The sequence below is a fragment of the Esox lucius genome, chromosome 20 (genome assembly GCF_011004845.1).
Source record: "Esox lucius isolate fEsoLuc1 chromosome 20, fEsoLuc1.pri, whole genome shotgun sequence".
Classification (NCBI taxonomy): domain Eukaryota; kingdom Metazoa; phylum Chordata; class Actinopteri; order Esociformes; family Esocidae; genus Esox; species Esox lucius.
In genome coordinates this window covers 39380476-39394146 of record NC_047588.1, presented here as the reverse complement: position 1 = coordinate 39394146, position 13671 = coordinate 39380476, and positions in this window count along the sequence as shown.

Below are 13671 nucleotides of genomic sequence, written 5' to 3'. Positions count from 1 at the left end.
ATGGAGGGGCGTGGGCCCTGCTGTGTTTGGTGATTTAGATTACACTGAGCTCTCCCCTGATTTGATGACTTATTGAGAGATAAGACTATTCATTAACCTTTTTGCAAGGCCAATGATTAATCCTATACTCCGACATGGACAAATGTGGATTTAGTTAATTAATTAGACACACCACTGCAATATCCACATGGGCTATATATGGCTTTCTCCATAGATGTGTCACAAATTAACTCACCTCACGGCATCAGGGATTTAACTATTTTCAGGGATCATATTTTTAAAAGTATGTTAAAGTCAGTGGTTGGGGGAAGAACAGAAATTTTTAAACTTTTAAACATAACCCTAACCCGTTTTATTTGTATAAACTGGATGTCAACCCACAGTGACCTGAAAGGGACTCCTCTGAAATTGCAATGCAGAACTCTAGTTGAAATGTCCACCTGCCAATGGTCAGGCGTTCCAATTGAAATTGGCAAACTGTCAAAGCATGCACAAGAGCTGACTGTACTGACATCTCAGTTTTGACAAGGTTCTACGGTATTACTTTTGTTTCTTCAGGGCAGATTAAAGTATGGTATATAGAAGCCGGCAAGCTGGCTCATCTCTGTCTCTCTGTCTAGTAAAACTGGCTAATAGTGAAATGTAAGGAATTTTAACCAACTTACCCTGTCTGTCGGTTTGTGGGGAACAGATTCCAACCGTCTGCTGGTTCGATGTCTCGTCTTCCATCACGAGGATGAGGTTAATCCACCAGAAAGTTGAGCAAATCTGTGTTTATGTGTAGAGTAAGCAAGTGGGCTCTGCGGCTGGCACTAGCACCGCCTTAAGCAACATTTATTCTGGCTCTTCTGCTTTCGCTGATTCAGAAGGCTTCACCATTCTACCGTTTTACTGGAAGTTCAACACTTCACTTCCTGCTTTTGTCATTTACCACCAGCTGAATGGTTGTCCCAAACTGTAGGTTCCTCCGGTCAGATGCGTCGGCTAATTGACTAAAATGCATACGGATTCATGTTCCATTTCTTCAACCCGCTAAAATGTGTGATGAAAGGCAGCTTGCTAGGCTACAGTGCCGACTAACAGTTCATAGCCAGCTAGCCAACTAGCTATAGCGTGAGTGTACATGTGACGGCCAATGTTACTCCAACATCCAAATGCAAAGCCTGCTGGCCCAACCAGGTGAAAACTATGGCGCCCTCCCACGTCACTGGCCTTGCCATCCAAATGGTTAGCGGGAGACAGACGAGTGGGAAGGTTAGAACACAGAGTTGTGATTCGGCACTGATCCGGTCCGGTTTGCCGTCGTGGGTGCTCAATGTACTTGCTTTTGTACTTGCTTTTCTTTTTTTGTTGCATGTTGCATGTTGCATGCACCTCATCGCTACTATGCTCATTGCTGCACTCTTCTATTTGCACTTCTGGTTAGATGCTAACTGCATTTCGTTGTGCTGTACTTGTACTGTTCAATGACAATGACGTTGAATCTAATCTAATGACTGGAGAATGGAAACACTCCGCTGAAAGTAGTGCTCCACCGGATGTGATGTCACAACACGGGGCTGTGTGCCTAGCGAGCTAGCAAGCTAACAAGCTAACTGGCGATTTGACAGGGAGCTGGGCACCGTCCTAAATCCGCACAACAGAGGTTCTCTTAAGAATTTTTTGGGATTAGCACAACATCACTGTCTCATCTTCACACAGTCAGCCAATGTTGGCTATTGGGCAACACGTTTCAATCATTCCTCTCAGCTTTAAATCATAGACCAACAGCCAGGAGGTCCAACTTCCCCCATCCCTTTTTCTATCCAAATAATTCAACCAATTTGCCTGACAGTAATTCGGTCGAGAAATAAGCGGGTCAGATATGTGTATGTGTGTCTGTGTGTGTCAGAGTGGCATGCAAGGACCTGCAGAGGAATGAACGATTAATCTCTTGTCTCAGTTGGTAATTTAGACGTCAGGCCCACTTCCTCAGCCCCTCTGTGTGTAATTGAGTTGTGCGAAAGCCCACCTCTCCCCTTTAAAGTCCGCCGGTCAGGATGAGGCTATAACTGTTGTGTGGTTTGGAGTGTCTGGTGATGATGAATAGGCCCCGGTTCGAAGGTAAACATGGGCAGGGTGAAGTGTGAGGCACGTATTGTGCGCAAAGAGCACAAGGCTCTTGGTGGTTGCGTTGCCGTCGTCTGAGGTGTGGACCTCCTGACAATGTCTCCAGCTCTGACAAATGATCGGTACACAGGGTCAGCTGGGAATATCACCGTGTCGTGGCAGACACGCGTCTCAGACATTGGTAATTTCGGAACGAACACTTCTTCTGTTGTCCCGTTGCGTTTTTTACCGCTGCGCCGGGAAAACGAGTTTGGAGACGCGGGTTGTGGAAAACAGTTTTGCACAGCTTTGAACCTGCACAAGCACACGCCAGTGTGACTGACGCTGCAGGTATGAATCCTGTGTGAGACACGCATGACTGACAATGCACCTGTTGACAATGGCAGTTCTTAACGCACACAGTGAGCTCTGTAAGAGTAACCATGGAGATGATCTCCTAGAGACGCTGTCGCGGAATTTGAGAGGACACTCCAAAACAAATGAGCAGATGCACGGGGCCGCTCAACTCTGTCCCAGTGTTTGGAGTCGCACAGTAACTCCTCTAGTTGCTGAGCAAATGGGCCCCACGCTGCCAATTCTTGGTATGTCTCCATAATTCAACAGCCCCGACACCAGTGGCAGTGGGTTTATGAAGGGATTGTGACTGCTGCCTGTCTGGGACTGTAAACCTCAGCATGAGAGTTAGTGCCAAGCCCCAAAACCTAGTCTGAAACCTCCGCTGGTGTATCTATTAGACATGGGCGGAGCAAACAGTTGCTCACACTCCCCGAGATGGACGGAACCCCTCTCCCAGGTTGACACGAGAGCACACCGCGTTGTCTGAACACGTGCGCGGCGTGATTCGAGCGTCCGAGCGCTCGCATGTCACTGATACTCTTTCAACAACAATTGAATCAGACGTGTGTAGCGTGTCTCTCTCCTCCTCCCCGCCATACATCACTGGAGAATGACCCGGTTCCCCCCGGGCCGGTTGTTATCTGCCCTGGTGCCGGCAACAGACTCAGAGCCACTGGTGGTGAGCCGGAAGCTCTTGTCACCTCTGGCACGGCATGTCTCTATCTCGCTAGGCTCAGAGCTGGTGTGAAAATATTTCACCTGAACAAGAAAACAAGGTTATGAAGGAGTGGGCCAGGGGGCCGCAGGGTGGGGAAGGTTGTTATTTTGGCCCAGAAGAACAATGCCCTGGCAGCCTCGGATGAGACGGAGCCAGGGCTCGTCAGGAAACGGTACAGGAGTGGGAGAGACGGAGGCAGAAAGTGAGAAGACCGAGAGAGAAAGAGAGAGAGAGATAAGGAGAGGGAGAGCAAAGGGAAGGAGGGAGACAGTGAAAGGGACAGTGAGGTTGAGAGAGGGAGAGAGAGAGAGGAGTGGCGTGGAGATGAGACAGTCACAGAAATTAAGGCAGTGATGACAGAGTGAAGAATAACATATTTCCCAATGAAGAGATGTGAAGGGGGGGGGGGCATCAGTTCCTTCAGAAGTAAAGACAGGCTGAGAGATGCCAAGATGCATTGAAATGAGAGACTGACTGAGTTATAAGGCAGGGAGCAAGAGAAAGGGAAAGAATCAAACCGTTGTGATTCCAGGAGTCCATTGTAATGACAGTTCTACAGACACAAGTCTAGACTCTTGGAATTACACATCTGGAATCAAGACATCTGGCACAAAGATTAAAACAGGTCTCCTCTTAGGTCTGCTCTATAGCTCTGCTCTACCTAATACTTTACACCACACGCTAGCGTGAAATTAAAGCAATTTGGTGTGTTGGAACGAGGACGTCACTGCGTTCAGAATATTACACATTTCTTATTGTCTGGATCTGAGTGACAATGTTTCCATTAGGAAGACAAACACAACTGCTCCTCGTGATCATTAAAAACCCATCCAGAGCGATCTAGTGACGTTCAGTTTTGACATATCACCTCTTTTTCCTGGTTTTGTGATAACATGCTGGTGGGAACTGTTTCGTGTTTTCCTTGGTCAGCATTTATGTTGGTGGATATTTTTTTGAATCCATTGTGATGTCAGTCAAGTTTTGTTTCACTTTTAAATGTTATGTTTGACAGCTAGGTATGCAACTAGGTATCATGCATATTGGTATCATGCATGCATTTTACTTTTAAACAGGCATATAGGTATCATACATGATTTCAACTTGCAACTTTTGGACTCAGTAACCAAATCAGTTTTGCCAAAGGAAACTTCCATTCTATTACAATAGATTGTACCTAGTGTCAGTTTTCAAGTCATGTATAGACATTTGCTTCACCTGGACAAACGTTTAAATTTGCGGTATATTTGGTGCGATGCCTCTGATGCAGTAGTACAGCCACATCAACCGTCATTGAAACTACAGTAAACAACATGCACTTACATGGTGCTTCAATGGCTTATAAACTCAATGGCTTATAAAGTCATGATTTACTGATGACGTTTTCTGCTGCACAATCACAAACACAGCCCCCCTGGCAAATTCCTGTCTCTTTCACGGTGTCAGAGAGTGAACTGATGAGTTAAATACCAGTTTGCGGCCTCATAAATTCGTTTCATTCTTTTCTCTCCTCTCCTGTTAGCTCTGTCTTTGAGGAGATTACTGGAGTATACAGCACATGGAGTGCCATTGATTTCTACCTGAAGTGCAGATGTCTGTGGGTAGCCTGTTCATGATCTCGGCGGAGCTTTTGATGAGGGTAATGACGACCGTTGCTCAATGGTGAATAACTAGTGTCTACTCCCTGGCAAGTGGGGAATTTTCTGGTGGCCGCGCCACACAAGGAGAAACTCTACAGTCACCCCAATCAGGCATCGGGAACACTGTTTTTCACCAGCCTCGAAACTTGTTATCGCAAAATTGCTGTTGAGGCATCCTAAAATATTTTATTGTACAAGATTGCTTTTAGTGCCGCTACGCAAAGAGTTCTGAACTGCCTTCCTTGTCACAGGAGATGGATTTGATGGAAGGGGGGAGCGTTTACTGTTTCTCCACCCCACATCTATTCGGCTGGATCGTATCTAATCAAATCAAACTTGATTTGTCACATGACTCGTAAACAACAGGTGCAGATGGACAGCGAGAGGCCTCCTGAGACGCCCATTTACAAAAACTGCAGAATTGAATAAAAGCATGTGAAGGACATAAAATAAATGAAATCAAAAGGCAGCCGGTAACACAGGGGATGTACATTTTATACAAATAACAATAAAGAATATTACCAAATAACAGTAACAAATGTCAATGACATCGCTGTGCACCAGAAACGAGCCAATGAGCCAGGACATTGACACGTATGTACATATATGGTGAGGGGGGGGGGGGGTAAAGTGACTATAAAAGAGATTGGAATCACAGCAATAAATGTTAATATCGTGGACTTGGAGTTTACTAGCAGAGGTAGGAGGTTGTTGAGGTTGATGTACTCACAGGTAAGTACTTAGAGTGTAAGTATATGAGTGAGTGTGTGTGTGTGTGTGTGTGTATATAAATAATATTTTTCCAGTTCTGTTTTTACGTTCCGGTGGCTTGGTAACCGAAGCCGAAGTAGTGTCCTGTCGGCGCTAGACTTGAGGTGCTGATACTGTCCGCCGTGCAGTCGTACAAAGAACAGTCTGTGTCCTGGGCGGCTGGGGTCAAAGGTCAAACAAGGTAGGGAAACAATACACAGCGACGAGACATGGAGGGTAGCGGACGTGTGTCAGGCGTTTCAGCACCCGTGTGACTGCGCCAGTAAACATCAACCCTGTTCCTGAGTACCTCTTCTGTGTCACACAAGTGAGGGAGGGACAATGGCTTTTATTGTACCAACACAATAGACCCGCCGTCCCCACTGACAAGACAAAACCGGCGCATGGTGGTGGGAGGCTCAGCGGTCGTCTAGATTATTAACTAACCCTCTCTGCCGCTCTGTTTCGTCTCGTTATTTGACTCAGCAGCATTGGTCATTTACGTGACTGAGTGTCTTGACTTCGTCGCTTGCTGTCGTACGACTGGCCGTGTCGACTTTGCTGTTGAGAGTCAAAGCACCACCTGGTCTTCGAAGGGGTAACGGCACCTCTTTAGAGGTGACCAGGACGCGGTTTCTGCATTGTAGCGGGTCCGACTGTAGCTCTGGCAGAGGAGGGGGTGATAGTCCCAGCATTGTACAGCAACAGAAGCAGTGTAGCAGTTTCTACACCGCTGTTATGACGGAGATAATGCCTGGGCACACGTTCTGATAAAAGTGGCCGAGATATGACTGATTATGACGGGAAGACCGAACGAAGCTAAGCCTGTTACAGAATCACTCAATACCAGGACGCAGCCTTTCTTCTATCACATTAAGCCTTCTGCAACAGGGAACCCTGGGCAGTGCCGGGGAAAGCTGAAAGTCACCTTGCCCGACGCGAAGACTGGGGATAAGGACATGAGATGTAACGTTGCATTATCAGTCTCACTGCGTAGCAGCCCACTCAGCGAGTGTATGAATAATGCTGTGTTGAAACGAGTTCTCGTGCTCCAGATAGCCGAGGACGCCCTTCCTCTCTGCAGTCATCTAGGATTATACGGTATTCCCCTGCTTGACATGCTGCTAGGCAACATTATGATGTATCTCCCTACCTGACAGGTAGCTAGGCCACATTATAAGGTGTTTCTCTGACAGATATGTACCTAGACCACATTTTGAGGTGTCTCTCTGCCTGACATGTATCAAGGCACAACTCATGTAGTTGGTCTAGATACTACATCTTCATTTACAGTAGTGGTGAATTTCAGTGGCTACGAAAAACTCCCTAAGAAGGCCACATTTTAGGAAGAAACCAAGAGAGGACCCAGGCTCAGAGGGGTGACCAGTCCTCTTCAAACTCTGAAAAAGTGAAGATTACAATTAAGGTTAGAGTTCATAAACAGAACTATAAAGCAAGGTCTGACCATCCAAACAGTGAACATTTTTGACTATTCGACTATTCGAAAAATCTTCCAAATTTTAATTTTAATGAACCAAACAATCAAGAAAGATAACAATCATAGTATCAAATATTTACTTTACGAACCCAACACGTATCCTATTCAAAAGAACGAAACCGTGTAGATGACTTTATAAATTAATCAAACAGGCCTGAGCAAGAAAGTGTGAGGGCAGAGGGGCTGGATTGGAGCTGTAGTGGAGTGGAGCTGAGGAGCTGTAGTGGAGTGGAGCTGTAGTGGAGTGGAGCTGTAGTGGAATGGAGCTGAGGAGCTGTGGTGGAGTGGAGCTGAGGAGCTGGAGCTGGAGTGGAGCTGTAGTGGAATGGAGCTGAGGAGCTGTGGTGGAGCAGAGCTGTGGTGGAGTGGAGCTGAGGAGCTGTAGTGGAGTGGAGCTGAGGAGCTTTAGTGGAGTGGAGCTGTAGTGGAATGGAGCTGAGGAGCTGTGGTGGAGTGGAGCTGTGGTGGAGTGGAGCTGGAGTGGAGCGCAAAGCATAATTTTTTAGCATAATGTGGATAAAAAATGTTGGCATCCATTTCAGTTCAGATTCTGAAGGCCTAGCCAACAGATGACTGAGCTGCCCACTTCTATTTTATACTACTGTTTTCTTTCCAAACCAACAACATTATAATATATTTATTTGCCTTCTTTTGCCCTGCCAGTTCCCCAATGCATCCAAGACATACCAAATAATAATTTGACCAGATTTTGAGGCTACAGAGTGTCTTGTGTAAACATTGTTTACAACAGAACAAGCTGATATTTTGGGTTCCGAAGGGGTTCTGCAGTTGAACCGAGCTCATAAGGCATGTATAAAATGTTCTGCTTTATTGCACAGGAATGTGGTGAACATCAGAGGAGAGTTTATGCTGGTAGGATTCTAAGCCATGTTTCTAGCCACCCTAGACCTGTTGGTATATGGTATATAATTCACTGATTAACCAAAAATTATGTACAAACAAAGAACCCCAGCTTTTAGAATGTTGAACAAGCTACCCGGCTGAGCCAAAATGGCCCCGGAGTTGTCTGTTCCACCCCCTCGGCTCATCGTTCTAATGAAAGCCTCTGTGTGCATTCAAACAAGCAGTGGGGCTGTACAACTCGGATTACAGGTCTAGGCCCTCGTTGACGCATGGCGATAGTCTGCAGTGATACCCAGGGCCCCCCCCCCACGAGGACGTTGCCCTCGGGCATGACAGGGACATGCAGGGCCCCGGTTCGGGCAACAGCAATGCATCCAGCTGCATGGAAATGATCCAGCACTGCAACCGGCAACACTGGCAGCAGCTGGAGCGTCGCAATGGCAGAATCACAGCCTTCGACCAGTGTAGGCACGGGCACATGTACAAGCGCGACTGAATGGCCCGAAAACAGGCCAAGCCGAGGCAAAACCAGTCCTCCCTCTACCGTGACGGCTACCCACAGTAAGTCCAGCTGCAGTCCAGAAACCGTTGCGCCATGACTTGCTTTGCCCGCACGAATCAGTCAATCTGTACCTCCATGACACATTCAAGGCATGATGTGTTGTTGTCCGAGTGACAAAAATCCAGAAAAAGACAGTCTAGTCAAATCCAGAAAAATTATGTAATGGGTCAAGGAAAGCTTGCCTTTGTTTTTGTGTAGTGTAATCCTTCTAGAACTTCTCATGAACTACACAATACTTAAAATTGTCCAAAAAATTCCTTGGATAAGACACATAAAACACAGTCCTGATGAATATTCTTAGTAACGCTCTGTTCCCAAACTAAACATGTACATTAACCAGTGATAATCCCATTGGAATGTTCCTCAATAGAATATTCCTTTCATAACTGTTCTATGACAAATCCTTAGTATAAATAGCTACAATTATTTCAGTCTTCAATCTACACTGTTGTTCATTTCCTTTTCAACCTTTCTTCAATGTAAACCCTCCAATCCTTTTTTTAACCTTAAGATTCATCACTTCAAAACGTAAAACAACAAGTTGTTCCCAGAACAACTCTTAACAACAGTTCTTAATTACATTAAAGTTGCCCTCAGACCATATCACAAAACAATCTCAAGATGTTAGTAACTTAAACTGTTCCGCCATACAGTCTGATGACACCTCCTCAGGACAAAGGAGCTGGTGGATAGGTCACTGTGGCAAGTTTTTTCAAGACATGGCGTTCACGCTGGAAAATGCTGACAGTCCCAACGCTCTTTTCTTTCCCTCAGCCATACCTCCCTCTTCACAGCCCTCGCTCACCATCCTGACTGGCGACACAGATCCATGCAGACTCTCTTCCTGTTCCTTGACTAGAGGAAAGGCTGCTCCTGGGTTTGGGGGTAAATGCTCTCCACTTGAAGCAACTCGATGGCACAAGTAGATGACGAAGGGGTTTAGGGTGCCTGACGTCTGACACGCCTTGGTTTTCAACAAGCTCTCAGCTCTCGGCAAGGTCACCGCCTCCCCACCCGAACATGGGACAAAAATGGAAATGCAGTGGGTTGCACCAGCAGGGCTCAAACCCGAAACTGCATCAGACAAAGCTTGAGACAATTGTGGTATCAATCTCTGAAAGAGTGAAACCGTAACGCATGAGTTTCTTTCATTTTTACGCTATGACAGCTATGGGGAGCGCCATGTTATTTACCTGGTAAACAACATTGTCTGTAAATGTATATGCCTTCCAGGTCAGTTGTCTGGCCTAAACACAGAGCATGCATGTGTTACGCCTTACGGCATAGCAAGAGTTTCTGATGGCTAGAGTGAATCTAAAATGTATTTCACATATTATCTTAATGTTATTAAAATTAAATTGTGCTCAGGACAATTGATGTAGTCAAATAGGCTCTTTGTCGCTTTTTGTATGCCAACCACGTGGAAAGCTAGCAAAATGTGATGCAAACATGAAATGTCTAAAATCATGTTCCTAGCATAATCTACTGCACATGTTCATGTTTGAGTATCATACAGTAAGTGAACTCTGGCTGGATTCAACAAGTACACATCACTTTGCAAGCCAACACAATGTGCCTGTCAGGTACAATATTCAGGAATTACCCGGGGAGATACATGTAGTGGGAGAAAGATTTAAAATATTGAGCGACAACATTGGAGAGAAAGAGCGTGTGAGAGAGTGTGAGAGTGTGAGAGCCTGTGAGAGAGTGTGAGAGTGAGAAAATGTGACAGAGAGAGCGGGAGAGGGTGAATACGACAGTGAGAACGGGTGAGAGACTGAGAGTGTGACAGGGAGTGCGGAAGACTAAGAGTGAGTGAGAATGTGAGCAAGAGAGTGACCGAGAAAGGGTGAGAAACCGAGAGACTAAAGGAGACTGATTGAGAGGGGGAGAGAGGGGGAGAGAGATGCCCCACGTTCCCTGGAGAAAGGCTTTGGCAGGAGAGTGGCTGACTGTTGCTAAGAGATGCCGTACTGTCGGCCAACTTCAACACACTAGCCACTAGACACAGACAGCTAGCCAAACTCTCCAAATTTAGCCAGTTTCACCCACAATTTTCATGACACTTCAATCAGAGCTTTTGACACCCCGATTCCTGGTCGTAGAACGGTGTTCACGCGAGACGGTGCAGTTTGTGGATTGGTAGCCGTGCAAACTGACATGGACCTCTCAGACAGATGGACTGGACACCATGCAACAGGGACAACCCTACAGAAACACCAGCATCTCCAGAATAACTACAAGGAGGTTTCTTCTGCAATGCACTCCGCTGCTCCAGCATATCATTATGGCTGTCCGTAATAAGCACTTCAGTTACCGTTCAAGTTTTTACTTTCTGCAGCTGGTGAGGGAAAACAGTTTAGCGGCAGACAGACATGTCTGTTACCATCTCTTGCCTTTGGCGTGGGGCCTGGATCTTCCAGATTGTTCTCACAATGTGCTTTGTGAAACGCACCGACGTTGCCAAAACCCAGACGGAACGTTATTGGGTTTTGCATTGTCTGCCATCTAGTAAGGTGGATGGACGCTAGGTTCAATTTTCTTCCTCTTCTCCAACACTGCTGTCTGTCGCTGTGCTCACTGAAAACCACATGTACTTGTGCCCAACATTGGAAGCCTGGCAACAGGGGAGTGACATGGAGTGCGTGCGTGTGTGTGTGTGTGTCTGCGTGTGTGTGTGTTGGGGTGGGGGGTTGGAAGTGGGAAAAAAAATTTATCCAATCAAGCCCTCATTGTTCCGTAACTTCATCTCAATTGTGGTTGTCGGAGGAAATTATGTGCTTGAGTTCACGTTTGTTTTTCTCTCCTAGCAAGGTGAGGGTTTGAGATGTTGTTCTTTTCTTTACATAAATCATACAGTTTTTTTGGGGGTGGGAGGGGTGGTTGGAGGATGACGCCGCTTGATAATGCATTCACTGACCGAGTAGACCGACAACAAAAGCTGAAGTAATCACAAGGGGAATGAGAATGGTCTAGCCCTGCTATTTCCTCTCACTCTCATTCTCTCTCTCTCTGACTTTCGCTCTCTTTCACTCTCTCTCCCTCTATCTTGGTTTATGTCAACCTTTTCCTTTTTTTTTCTCCCAGAGGGAGACACATTCAACTGTAGGTGAGTTCTTTTCATTTCTTTTGTATATTTTTTTTCCTTTTTGCGATGTCCCTCTTTGCCCTTTCCCAGTGACTGTAGCCAAGTCAAGCCTTGTAAATTGACAGAGTCCTAGTTGGCACTGGGAAACACATACAGATTGCCTCTGTGTTTGGCCTCTCCTCAGTCTCCCTTCAAGTGTATTATTGATGATCAATACTCTGAGTCGGAGGATTATATTGGACTTGAAAGGGATTTATTTTTGTTCTTCAGGGCACAGATGATGAAGGAGGCGGGCAAATCAAGGCAACTGTGTTGTTACATGAAAAAAGGTGCAGTATGGAGAGATAGTGATAAGGTATTACCAGGCATAGGCTATAGTATTTAACATGTCAATCCAGGAACAGGTGCATGTTATCTTTCTTTGTCCCAGAAAAGACAGACTAATAATATAACCAGCATGTTGTTTACCACACAATATCCTGCAGCCTGTAGATATAACTATCAGACCTAACAGTTTAAAAAATATATATATCCAGCTTTTTAGTAACAGGTCATTGTGCAGCAACCAGAACAAATGGATGTGAAACGGTCAAATGACCTGAGGGCAGAGATTGAGGCAGAGAGAGATGAAGAGAGGGAGGCAGCGAGACAGTAAGAGATAGAGGCAGAGATGAAGAGAGAGAGGCAGAGACAGATTCAGAGATAGAGGCAGAGAGAAATGAGGAGAGAGAGACAGAGATAGAGGCAGAAAGAGCGGAAGAGAGAGCGAGACAGATAGTCAGCGATAGAAGCAGATACAGACGAAGAGAGAGAAAAGCAAAAAGACAGAGCGCTAAGTGTTAGGGAAGAGACATACTGAGAGAGACACAGGGAGACATACAGAGACAGAACAAGCTATTGGATGGTACAGAGACTGACATATACAGATAGGGTATGCCATGGAACAGAGACTGACATAAAGAGATAGGGTATGCCATGGAACAGAGACTGACATAAAGAGATAGGTTAAGCTATGGAACAAACTGACATAAAGAGATAGGGTATGCTATGGAACAGAGACTGACATAAAGAGAGAGGGTATGCTATGGAACAGTGACTGACATATAGAGATGGGTTAAGCTATGGAATAGAGATTGACATATAGAGATAAGGTATGCTATGGAACAGAGACTGACATAAAGAGAGAGGGTATGCTATGGAACAGTGACTGACATATAGAGATGGGTTAAGCTATGGAATAGAGATTGACATATAGAGATAAGGTATGCTATGGAACAGAGACTGACATAAAGAGAGAGGGTATGCTATGGAACAGAGACTGACATAAAGAGAGAGGTTAAGCTATGGAACAGAGATTGACATAGAGATAGGGTATGCTATGGAACAGAGACTGACATAAAGAGAGAGGGTATGCTATGGAACAGAGACTGACATAAAGAGATAGGTTAAGCTATGGAACAAACTGACATAAAGAGATAGGGTATGCTATGGAACAGTGACTGACATATAGAGATGGGTTAAGCTATGGAATAGAGATTGACATATAGAGATAAGGTATGCTATGGAACAGAGACTGACATAAAGAGATGGGTTAAGCTATGGAATAGAGATTGACATATAGAGATAAGGTATGCTATGGAACAGAGACTGACATAAAGAGAGAGGGTATGCTATGGAACAGAGACTGACATAAAGAGATGGGTTAAGCTATGGAATAGAGATTGACATATAGAGATAAGGTATGCTATGGAACAGAGATTGACATAGAGATAGGGTATGCTCCTCTCCTTGAACTGCCACCTTAACGTGGTGGAGGGGTTTGAGTACCCGAGTGACCCTAGGAGCTATGTTGTCTGGGGCTATATGCCCCTGGTAGGGTCTCCCAAGGCAAACAGGTCCTAGGCGATGGGTCAGACTAAGAGCGGTTCAAAAACCCCTTAATGAAGAAGAAAATTGTGTGTCCTGTGACGTCGCCCGGCATGGCGCAGCCGGGGCCCCACCCTGGAGCCAGGCCCGGGGTTGGGGCTCGTTCGCGAGCGCCTGGTGGCCGGGCCTTTCCCCATGGGGCCCGGCCGGGCCAAGCCCGAACGAGCGACATGGGGCCGCCCT